Source organism: Acinonyx jubatus, chromosome E2, assembly GCF_027475565.1.
Source record: "Acinonyx jubatus isolate Ajub_Pintada_27869175 chromosome E2, VMU_Ajub_asm_v1.0, whole genome shotgun sequence".
In the NCBI taxonomy this organism is placed as follows: domain Eukaryota; kingdom Metazoa; phylum Chordata; class Mammalia; order Carnivora; family Felidae; genus Acinonyx; species Acinonyx jubatus.
This window is the reverse complement of record NC_069396.1, coordinates 18,169,259-18,182,074: the sequence shown is the minus strand read 5'-3', so window position 1 is coordinate 18,182,074 and position 12,816 is coordinate 18,169,259. Positions and strand designations below refer to the sequence as shown.

The 12,816-nt window shown below is 38.1% G+C and overlaps 1 protein-coding gene across 6 annotated transcripts in view; it reads left to right on the top strand.

The window, feature by feature from the left end:
* The window catches only part of NFATC3 (nuclear factor of activated T cells 3), a 135,777-nt gene that overhangs the window by 59,739 nt on the left and 63,222 nt on the right, over nucleotides 1-12,816 (top strand). The window lies entirely within an intron of this gene.

Genomic DNA, 12,816 nt, shown 5'->3' with positions numbered 1-12,816 from the left:
CTTACATTATTACTGAGAGGAGACAATGAGTAAGTAAATAAAATAATATTGTAATGTATTAGGTAAAATATTAAGAATTAGAATATGATATAAGAGGCTAATTACGGGAGGAACTTTACCTCTGGTTCCTTTTTTATAAAACAAGGATAATATCCTAAGAGCTGATATGAGGAGTAAATGAAACACTGCATGGACAGAACATGGCATAGTACCTTACACATAGTAAATGCTCAGAAAATGTCAACAAATGTTGATCAGTATTCTGTGAACCCTGATGAAGAGTAAGTAGCTGAGTAAGATATCAACATTGGCATCCTAGAATTCACCTGGAATGATTAGTGTCATTTGAAAGAGTTGTGTTTGCATTCCATGGGCTAGTATTGTATCAAAATGAAAAGAGAAGGGCACTTAAGCACTAGTTGTAGAAATCTTTCTGGTATTTGTTAAAGGACAATTTCAAATGTTCTCAGTATACTTATACATTGAGAGCTAAGAAGTTTCTGAAGTATATATTTTTTGAAATTATGGAAGAACTCAAAACTGAAGCTTTTGCAAAATACCTCCTACCTTCTAGCCAACTAATAAGTTGATTTCTTTTATTTAAAGTAAACAACCTTAGTAATTAATGTGGTCTGCAACTATTTAATACATCCAAGACAGTCTGTTACTTAGCTGGGGATTCAATGGGGGGAGATCAGACATGTTTCCTACTCCCATGAAATTTACAGTTTGGTGAAGCTTGCAAATGAGATAACAATAAAGTATGATAAAGGTTTAAAGGATGAAATTCACATCTCTAAAAGAGGACATAGCTGAAGGGGTTGAAATGGGCACTGCTTATTTGAGGAAAGTTCCTAGCTAATTAAAAACATTAGCCAGTGGGGCGCCTGGGTGGCGCAGTCGGTTAGGTGTCCGACTTCAGCCAGGTCACGATCTTGCGGTCCGTGAGTTCGAGCCCCGCGTCGGGCTCTGGGCTGATGGCTCAGAGCCTGGATCCTGTTTCCGATTCTGTGTCTCCCTCTCTCTCTGCCCCTCTCCCGTTCATGCTCTGTCTCTCTCTGTCCCAAAAATAAATAAACGTTGATTAAAAAAAAAACAAAAAACAAAAAAAAACATTAGCCAGAGAAAAGATAGATACTAAGTAAGGAAAGGTATGAAGCAGAGGGAAGAGTTTATTTATTTTAAAGTTTATTTTGAGAGAGAGAGAACAGGAGAGAGAGAGAGAGAGAGAGCAATGGAGGGGTAGGAAGAGGGAGAGAGAATCCCAAGCACGCTCCTTGCTGTCAGAGCAGAGCCTGATGCAGGGCTTGAAGCCACGAACCGTGAGATCACGACCTGAGCCAAAACCAAGAATCAGATGCTTAACTGACTGAGCCACGGAACCTCCTTAGGTAAGAGTTTAGAGCTGCACTATCCAATTCAGTAGCTACTAGCCACATTTAAATTTAAATTAACCAAAATTAAAATTTCAGTTCTGAGTTGCATCAACAGAACTTCAAGACTTGGTAGGCATGTGGCTAATGACAGACAACATTGTCTTTTTAACAAATGATGCTGGAGCAATTGCACATCCATAGGCAAGAAAATAAATTGGAACCTAAACCTCACATCTTACACAAGAATTGATTGTACATGAATCATGGATTTTTTTTCATTGTTTATTTATTTTTGAGAGAGACAGAGACAGAATGCGAGTGGGTTAGGGCAGAGAGAGAGGGAGGCACAGAATCCAAAGCAGGCTCCAGGCTCTGAGCTGTCAGCACAAAGCCTGACGTGGGGCTTGAACTCATGAGCTGTAATATCATGACCTGAGCCGAAGTCAGGCGCTCAACTGACTGAGTCACCCAGGCGCCCCTCGTGGATTTTTTTTTTTAATACAGATGTAGAAGATTTTTATCATTGCACAAAATTCTGTTGGGCAGTGCTAGTTTAGAAGCCAGGGAACAGAGACAGGTTCTCTTTTTCAAATATGAAAGGCGTAGAACAAGAGAGTTGCTTTGTGGTGATGGAAGAGTTCCTTATCTTTTTTTTTTTTAATTTTTTTTTTTACATTTTTATTTTATTTTTGAGAGGCAGAGAGAGAGCACAAGTGGGGGAGGGGCAGAGAGAGAAGGAGACACAGAATCTGAAGCAGGCTCCAGCCTCTGAGCTATCACCATAGAGCCTGACATGGGGCTCAAACTCACAAACTGCGAGATCATGACCTGAGCCAGTCAGATGCTCAACCGACTGAACCACCCAGGCACCCCTCATGGATTTTTTTTTAATGCAGATGTAGAAGATTTTTATCATTGCACAAAATTCTGTTGGGCAGTGCTAGTTTAGAAGCCAGGGAACAGAGATAGGTTGAACGTTGCAAATATGAAAACGGTAGAACAAGAGAGTTGCTTTGTGGTGATGGAAGAGTTCCTTATCTTTTTAAAAAGAAAAATTTTTTTTTTACATTTTTATTTTATTTTTGAGAGGCAGAGAGAGTCAGAGCACAAGTGGGGGAGGGGCAGAGAGAGAAGGAGACACAGAATCCAAAGCAGGCTCCAGGCTCTGAGCTATCATCACAGAGCCTGACGCGGGGCTCGAACTCACAAACTGCGAGATCATGACCTGAGCCGAAGTCGGATGCTCAACTGACTGAGCCGCCCAGGCGCCCCAGAAGAGTTCCTTATCTTGATGGTGATGGTGATTACTTGAATCTACACATGGGATAAAATTACATAAAACCACACATACGTTATATTATACAGTAATAATTTTACTAAGACATAAATATTTTAGGGCCACTTGGATGGGTCACTTGATTACATGTCCAACTTTGGCTCATGTCATGATCTTGTGGTCCATGAGTTCAAGCCCTGCGTCGGGTTCTGTGCTGACAGCTCAGAGCTTGGAGCCTGCTTCAGATTCTTTGTCTCCTTCTCTTTGCCCCTCCCCTGCCCTCTCTTTGTCTCTCTCAAAAATAAATAAACATTTTAAAAACAGACATAAATATTTAATTCAGTAGCTCAAAAGGTACTGAAATTTTAAATTTATTATTATTTTTAATGTTTTTATTTATTTTTGAAGGAGAGAGAGACAGAGCATGAATGGGGGAGGAGCAGAGGGAGAGGGAGACATAGAATTTGAAGCGGGCTCCAGGCTCTGAGCTGTCAGCACAGAGCCCAATGCGGGGCTTGAACTCATGAACTGTGAGATCATGACCTGAGCCAAAGTCGGACGCTTAACGACTGAGCCACCCAGGTGCCCCAAAAGCTACTGAAATTTTTAAAATGGAGATTGTAGAATTTTTTTCATATTTCGACTTTATATTTCATCATATACCAAGATCATTTTCCAGGTGATTTTTTATTATGATGTTATATGCACATTTTCAGTTTGAAGCAGTTTATATTATGGAAATTTAATTATTTTTAGTATCTGTATGATGTGTTCTCATGTTTCTGATATATTCAGATTCCTTCCCCCCAAGTAATTTAGCAGACCTGATAATAGAATTGCTCTTATTGAAGCTGCTCTAGTCTGTCCTATAGTGACCTTTCGGCTTTAACACTCCAGCTTTAGTTAAATTAAGCAGGCACAGACTTTTGCTATGGAAACGATACGGAAACATAACAAACAACTTGGCTTACTTTCTTCTACAAAGCAGAAGGTGGCCTGAAAAGAGGTATACTGATACTAGATGAGAGTTTTTTTAGAGAGTACTGTTAAAAGCAATAATTTGTTTATGATCTCAACATAATGCTCATCTGGAAATGAGATGGGAAGACCGGGTAATTTATTTGATGTTGCTTTAGAATTCCTAAGATGCATAGGAAAAATGCTATTTTTCATATATTATATAGTACATATGTTTGGAGCATATGTTGGCTGAAGTATGTGTTATGAACTATGTTCCCTTTGAAATCTTATATGCATGATTACGTTCCCCCATCACTGGTTTATTTTACTATCGAAGTATAAAGGACAGGTGGCTTATGTCTTTGCCAAGCTGGTATTAAAGTGAGCTATCTAATATGACTAGGATACTTTGGTATATAGTACTTAGGTACGTTATGTGATATTTGGGTAGCTTAATAGGTAGTAATAAAGTTTTTATTTGTATTTTCTATTTTAAACTTCATTTTGAACAGCCTACTTTAGTGGCTATAATTCTTATTTAAATAATTCTGTTGACAAACCTCATGAGTTATTTTTTGCCACCAAATTGTACTCTTATTCCAAAGTTCATTCATTCAACAATCATTGAATGCCTGTAATGTGCAAGGTACCATATTGGGCTCTGGGGATAACAAGATGGACCCTGTCCCCTTCACAGTACTTAGGGGCAAATTGTAAAGTTGTTGGTGTTTCTTCCTCCCCTAGATGAACAGTTCCATAGAATAATTTGTTCAATTTAGATTAGACATGAAAGAGCAACGGATATAGCAGAATAACCACTTGTTAGCCATGAGTTTCCAATTTCTTCTTCAGTTACTGACTTATTTAGGCTTTTTTTGTTTTTATTGTGATCGCGTTGGCATTTTATTTTTTTATGGAATATATTTTTTTCTTTTTCAAAAATTTTTCTTAATGTCTATTTATTTGTGAGAGACAGAGCAGGATTAGGGGAGGGGCAGAGAGAGAAGGAGACACAGAATCTGAAGCAGGCTCTAGGCTCTGAGCTGTCAGCACAGAGCCCTATGCGGGGTTTGAACCCATGAACAGCGAGATCATGAACTGACCTGAGCCAAAGTCAGATACTTAACTGACTGAGCCACCCAAGTGCCCCTGGAATATTTTCAATTTAATTAAACCGATGTAAAATTTATTAACTTTGTCTACCAAAATATATAAAAAGAAATCACAACTGAAAACATTGAGGGGCACCTGGCTGGCTCAGTCAGTGGAGTGTGCGACTCTTGATCTAGCGCTTATAGGTTTGAGCCCTACATTGGGTATAGCGATTACTTAAAAATAAAATATTTTTTAAAAGGGAAAATATTGATAGATTTTTTTGACTATATAAATATTTACAGAAAACTGCAACTTCCAGTTAAAGATAGTAAATTGAACACATGTGTTTACTCTCATTAGACATTAGACAGCTGTAACTTAACCTTGTTGGATAGAGAGAGAGAGTCAATAAAGAGCACAAGTCATTTTATATCAAAGAACCGTGGAAAGACTCAGGAATTTGAGGCACTGGGTATCTCTGAAAGTGGGGTGTGAGATGAAGCTGAAAACAGAAGGATTAGTTGAAAGTCTACAAAAGAAGCAGTTAGAGTTCGCAGATTTTTCTCTTATGTAGTATAGTGAAGTGATTATCACTGTCTTACCCTGGGAGAATATTGGAGATTTGCTCTTCAGCAGGAATGAAATAGACATTCTAGGTTCTAGAATACCTGAAGGCAGAGATTGAAGATCTGTACAGAAAATGGAGGGTGGATGGAGGGAGAGGCATAAGGAAAGTCTGCATACTGAATATGGAGACTTCTGACCCCCCCCTGCCCTTTTTTTTTTTAATGTTTGTATTTATTTTTGAGACAGAGAGAGACAGAGGATGAGCAGGGGAGGGGCAGAGAGAGAGGGAGACACAGAATCCGAAGCAGGCTCCAGGCTCTGAGCTGTCAGCCCAGAGCCCGACGCTGGGCTCGAACTCACGTACTGTGAGATCATGACCTGAACTGAAGTCAGACGCTTAACCAACTGAGCCACCCAGGCGCCCCTGACCCCTTTTCTTAACTCTCAAAATGTTTATGACAAGTTTATGCTCCCTAGACGAGACTGGAAGATTTGCTTTTAGACAGACCGGTCCAAGAGAAAATTCATATGTGCCTCAACTTGCAAATCTTCTAGACTAATGATTCTCAACTCTTGTCAAACCCAACCCCCCTTTTTTGTTTTGAACAAATATTTTATAGTACTACTTCATTAACCTGAAATGGAAATGCAAAGATTATATAATCAACTTGCACATACAAATGTAAGAATATCAATATAATACTGTAATATTACAGGGAAATAAATTTAGAACTAAATTATAACAAAATAGTTACATTTCAAAATGAAAAGGCTTGACATTGACATTGAAAAGGCTTGACAGTGAAGCAGTTAGATATTTGTAGCTGCAGTATCACTGCAAGTGTTGCAGGTACAGAGGCAGGCATATTGATTAGCACCCTAAATTCCATCAATGAGTGGCATTACTGGCAATGACATGATTTTCTGAAATGATGAACTCTTGCTAAAGTTTTCTTCAATTTATATGGTGGTCATATTCATTACAAATTCATGTGTTAAAACTGCAGTTTTTTTTGTACTTATTTATACTATGGAGTTGGGTTCTGAGCTCATAAGTTTCTCTGTATACATAAATATATGTGGGACATTCTGAAGTTCCACGTAATATAGGCTAGTTCTGTACTTTGAAGAACTAGTTATCCCATGCATTGATAGGAATTTCAGTCTTTGGCTCCTTGTCATAAAATGCCTGTAGTGTACCTCACTCATTGTGTTGCCATGCTCATTCATTTATGTATTGACTGTGACTGTTTTTGTGCAACGATGGTAGAGTAGTTAGAACATGTGTGGTACTCTTACCACTTCACACTTTGCTCAGGGCACTGTAAACCACAATGTTGAAGTTAAAACTCAGTAGTGTTTCAAGTCCTCTGAGTATTGCTATACTGAAACTTGTACAGTCCATGCTCATCATGTCAAAATAAGGAAAGGAAAATGGATAAATGTCATCCTTTAAAGACATCCTTTAATACTAGACTGTATTATTTTGTTATCAAAATAGATAGCAAAGCATTGTGTTTATTGTTCAGTAATTTTTTGGCTGGGCTACAAGGATATACATCTTATATAGCCTCATTATTTCCATCTAGCTGTCTCATTGTTACTTTGAATACTCCATGACTAACATTGAAAACCTTACCTAGCCTGTTTCCGATTCTGTGTCTCCCTCTCTCTCTGCCCCTCCCCCGTTCATGCTCTGTCTCTCTCTGTCCCAAAAATAAATAAACGTTGAAAAAAAAAATTAAAAAAAAAAACAACCTTACCTTATCTCCCTCCAAACCTGTTCTGAATCAGTGACTTCTTCATTTATTTGCTAGTGATACCACCATTCTCCTAGATACTGAAGCTCACAACTTCTAACCTCTTTTTTTTCCTTTCTCATTATTACGTGTGTAGTCAGTTAAAAAAAAATTTCTTTAGGGAAATATTTATTGCATTCATCCCTCTTCATTTCTATTTTCTGTTTATGTTTTCACTTCCACCCTAATTTAAACTTCCAAAACATGTGATGTTAGTACCTAGTGCTTCAGCCTCTTAACGGATTTCCATGATTCTGTCCTCTCTCTCCTTCATAGAGCCTTCATTGATTTTTATCATATGCTTCCGTACATCCTTTTTATTATAAGTAAATTTCTGCCTTTTAGAGTCTTCACTAATTTCTTAAAGTTTAGTACATGCCACTTTGTTCTTTATTTTATTTTTTAAATTTTACTTCTTAAAAATTCTTTTTGTTTCAAGTTTTTATTTAAATTTTAGTTAGTTGGGGTGCCTGGGTGGCTCAGTGGTTGAATGTCTGACTTTGGCTCACATCATGATCTCACAGTTCGTGAGTTTGAGCCCCACATTGGGCTCGTTGTTGTCAGCACAGAGCCCACTTGGGATCCTCTGTTCCTCCCCCCACCTCTGCCCCTCCCCTGCCCACGCTCTTTCTCAAAAATAAATATTAAATAAGTTTTAGTTAACACATAGCATATGTTCTTTATTTTAGTGTCACCTATATAATATTGGCTGAAGCAGTGGCATTCAATGTGGATATTTTTATAATAGATCCTCAGTTAAAAAAGGAAAGGGTAGAGGAGTGAACAAAACAAAGTTTCTGCCTTCTTGGAACTTATGGTACTGAGGGAAATAGATAATAAATACATAATACACTTTTCATAGTGATCCATACTATGAAAAATAATAAAACAGGATAAGGGGACAGAGATGTGGTATTTTAGGTAGGGTGGTCTTCTCTTAGGAGGTAACCTTTGAGTATGGAACTGAAGGAGTGAGGTAATATGAAGATCAGAGGGAAGAATATTCCAGAGGGATAAAATATCAAGTGTGAAATCCTTGAGGTTAGGAATGAGTTTGGGTGGTTCAAGCATTAAGGCCAGGATGGTCAGAGCAAATCATTGAAGGGAAGAGAGTTAAAGAAGGTAAGGCAAATCAAATCACGTAGGCCTTGTAAATCATCATAGGACATTTTAATTTAGTTGAGTGTTGAAAGGAAGCCATTAGAGAATTCTGAGCAGGGCTTGAAATTATCTAGTTAAAGTTTGCTCTGGCTTCTGCACAGCGAGTAGCTGTAAAGGAGCCAGAGTGAAAACAAGGAGAACAGTTATGAGGCTCTTGCAATGGTCCAAGCTTTAATTGCTTCTTTATAAATGTTACAGTATTGGAAACCATCCTAGGTAAATTATACTACCCAATAATAGGCAGAAATCTTCATGTCCTTTCCTAAGTAGAGGATAATCACTGAATTATGATGTTGCTTGGTTACAAACTCCACTGTAATCTAGGGATGGGCAAGCAGGGGGAGTAAAGTGTTCATCTGAAAGACTACATAGTAGAAAAAAACTCTTTCTTCACATTTGAACTCTGACTATATTATATACCTAGAATCATGGATGCAGTATAATAGCTAATATTTGTTTATCACTGCCTATATGACATGACTAGGCACTTTATATTTGATATCATCTATCAGGATAACTTATAAGTCATAGTACAGAAATAGAAGATAATTTTTTTAAAGGGTATTATAAAATCTCAGGCTTGGAAGCTACATGGTCTAGAACATTGTCTAGCCATCCTACCCAGTACTGCTGTAGTGAAAACATCACTGACACTGTAACTCGTGACCACAACTTGTTCTGACAGTGCTAGGGACTGAGTGCCAGAAACTCCAGTACTGCCTTGAAGTGCTGGACACCTCCTCCGCTCTGCATACTGAAAAATGGACTTCATGCAACCTATATTATCATGTCGCTCCCTTGTTGGTTCAATGTATTAAAGCAGCCATGGAACACATCTTTCTCCCAATTGTGGCTAAAAGTAGCAGTGGAGATTACTGAGAGAAATCTCTCTGAAGCTTTTAAGACCACCAACTATAAGGAAGCGACTAACTCAAAGCTGAGGAATGAGACTAAATCTGCAACAAAGACGAGACATAGCTTAAGAACTGTAACCTGACAAAAGAAATCGCATACCTCTTTTTGGAGGTAAATACATTTCTACTTGAGTCTTTAGAAGTCTGTCATACAGAATGTTCAGTATATGCTCAACAGTACACACACACACACACACACATGAAAGTGTGACCCACAGTGAAAAGAAAACAATCAGTAGAAGCAGACCTAGAGATGAGATGGCTTAGATCTTCTACCTCTTCATCTATGTTGGAGTTACCAGAAAGAGTCTTTCATTTAACCATAATAAAATACTAAACCAGTTAATAGAAGTAGGCTAGGTATGTGAAGAGATGGAGGGATTTCTGTAGAAGCATGAAAAAAATTTTTAATCAAAAGGATAATAATGACAAAGATACAAGAAGAGAAAACTAGAGATCAGGATTTCTAATGAATCTAAACACAAAAATTCTCAACAAAAAAACTAACCAAATCCGACAGCACATTAAAAGGTTTATATAGCATTGCCAAGTGGAATTTATCCCAGAAATGTAAAAGGGGATTGAACATAGGACAATCAGTTGATGTAATACACCACATTAATAGAAGGGATAAAAAACACATGATCATCTCAGCTGACACAGAAAAGGCCATTTGACAAAATTTAACAGCCTTTCATTAAATTGTTTTTGTAATTTATTCATTTTGGAGAGAGAGCAAATGTGAGTTGGGGGCAGGGGCAGACAGAGAGAGAGCGCACACAAGAGACACAGAATCCAAAGCAGGCTCCAGGCTCTGAGCTGTCAGTGCAGAGCCCAGTACGGGGCTCAAACACACAAACTGTGAGATCATGACCTGAGCCGAAGTCAGATGCTTAACTGAGCTGCCCAGGTGCCCCAACAGCCTTTCATTAAAAACAAAAACAAAAGCCACCAAAAAACCCTAACACTCAACACACTAGGGAAAGGGGAAAATTCCTTACCATGAAAGGTCATTTATGAAAAGCCCACAGCTAACATCATGTCTAATGGTAAAAGACTGAAAGCTAGGGTCACTTGGATGGCTCAGTTGGTTAAGCATCCAACTTGATTTCGGCTCAGGTCATTATCTCATGGTTTGTGAGTTTGAGCCCTGTTTTGGGCTCTGTGCTGACAGTGTGGATTTGGATTCTGCTTTGGATTCTCTCTCTCCCTCTTTCTGTCCTCCTCTACTACTCACTCTCTACCTCTCTCTCAAATAAATAAATAAACATTAAAAAAAAAAAGACTGAGTTAAGATTAGGAACAAGATAAGGAGGCTCACTTTCACCACTCCTGCTAAGCATTTGTGCTAAAAGTCCTAGCCAGAACTATACAATAAAAAGAAATAAAAGGCATTTGAATTGCAAATGAAGAGGTAAAATAGTCTCTATTCATAGATGGCATATTCCTATACATAGAAAATATCACATCATCCACAATAAAGCTACTAGAGCTAATAAAAGAATTCAGCGTTTCAGGGTAGAAGATCAAAATACAGATACCATTTGTGGTTCTGTGTACCAGTGATGAACAACTTGAAGAGGAAATTTAAAAAGTAATTCTATTTATAGTAGCATCTGAAGGAATTAAATACTTAGGAATATGTTGAACCAAGGAGGTGTCGAGACTTATATGCTGAAAACTATAAAATATTGCTGAAAGAAAAATAGATGGAAACAAGTAAAATAAAAATAAAATGTAAGTACACATAATAAATGGATATCCATGTTCATAGATAGGAAGACTTAACATTAAACCATCAGTACCCCCCCAAAGCAATCTAGAGAGTGAGTGCTCCTACCAAAATTCCAACAGCCTTTTTTGTTGAATGGAAAAGCATATTTTCAGATTCATGTGGGATTGCAAGAGGCCTCAAATAAGCATGACAACACAGAAAAAGAAGAATAAATTTGGAGGGCTTACTCTTCCTAACTTGTAACTTACTACAAAGGTGCAGTGTTTAAAACACTGTGGTATTGGCATACAAACAGATTGATGAAATAGAATAGAAAGCCCAGAAATAAGCCCTCACACATGGTCAGTTCATTTTCTACAGAATGCCAAGACTATTCACTGGGGGAAAGGACCGTCTTTTCAACCAATGGTGCTGGGAAAATTGGATATCTACCCACAAAATAATATAGTTGGACCCTTACCTTACATCATAGACAAAAATACACTCAAAACAGATCAAGGTCCTAAATGTAAGACTTTACTAAAACTATAAAACTCTTAGAAGAAAACATTCAGGGAAGTCTTGACATTGGATTTGGCAGTGCTTTCTCAAGTATGACAACAGAAACACAGGCAACAAGACAAACTAGATAAATTGGACTCCCATGAAAGTTAAAAACTTGTGCATCAAAGGACACCACCAAGAAAGTGAAAAACAAACAAACAAAAAAAAAAACAAAACCCAACAACCTACAGAATGAAAGATATTTGTAAAAATCCTATATCTGCAAGGGATTAATGATTCAGAATATATAAAGAAATTCAATTCAAAACCAGATATACATATATACCCAAATGTAACCCCAAAGAATGAATTTTTTTTGTTGTTTAAGCAGTCACTTAACTTGTTTAGAGTCAGCCTGTAAAATCTGTCTCTCTGGTTGGTGGGAGCTCATAGTCTCATTTCAGTTATATTAGCCTTAGACTCCTTGGGATCTGACCTGTTATGGATGGTTTCCAGGTCAGCCAAAGGACTGGACAAAGTTTATTTGTATAACTTGGAGCTCCCCTTCTCTGGCTGTCTCCTTTCTGGGAGTTCCCTTTTACTCTGAGGGAACTCAGAGTTCCTCAGAGGCTGAAGTTGTCCCAAACTCTGTCCTTGGTTCTTGAGGCCCTTCAAGACTAGATTTTGTACAGGAAGGTCAACCACTTTGTAAGGCATGGTCTGTGGCCTTCCCTCAGGTTGAAAGCCTTAAAAACAGGAAACACTGTTTTGTTACTATTCTAGCATGTGTCACTTTGCTTCCAGTATATGCTTATATTTGCTCTCCATACTTTGAAGTAGTTCTTTATGTTTGTTCCTGTTTGTCATTGTTACCTGCATAATGGTGGGTCATTTGGGTGCTAGTCAGCATCAGATTGGACACGGGAATCTCCCTAAGTGCTATATGTGTACTTCTTCAGGCTCTATTTCTTTTATTTTCCTCCTTTTTTGGTGGTTGCTATTTTTACCTCCAGCACCTCCTGGTCCTACTCCTATATACACATCTTAACCTCAAAAATAGTTAAGGACACCAGAGAAAGTCAAGTAGCCCAGCCTGTTAAGTCAGTTGAAATTTTAAGTTGATAACATATATAATAGGCTTTTTGAGATTTTTTTACTAAAACAAACTTTCTGATTTTAATAGCCTGTTAGAGGACCTTCCTGTACACCCAAGTCTTTTTAAAGTTTACTTGTTTATTTTGAGAGAGAGAGAAAGAGAGAGAGAGATTGGTTGAGAACTCAGTGGAGGAGCAGAGAGAGAGGGGGGGAGAGAGAACCCCAAGCAGGCTCCACGCTGTCAGCATGGAGCCCAACATGGGGCTTGAACCCACAAAATGTGAGATCATGACCCAAGCTAAAATCAAGAGTTGGACACTTAACTAGCTGAGCCACCCAGGTGCCCCCGCACACC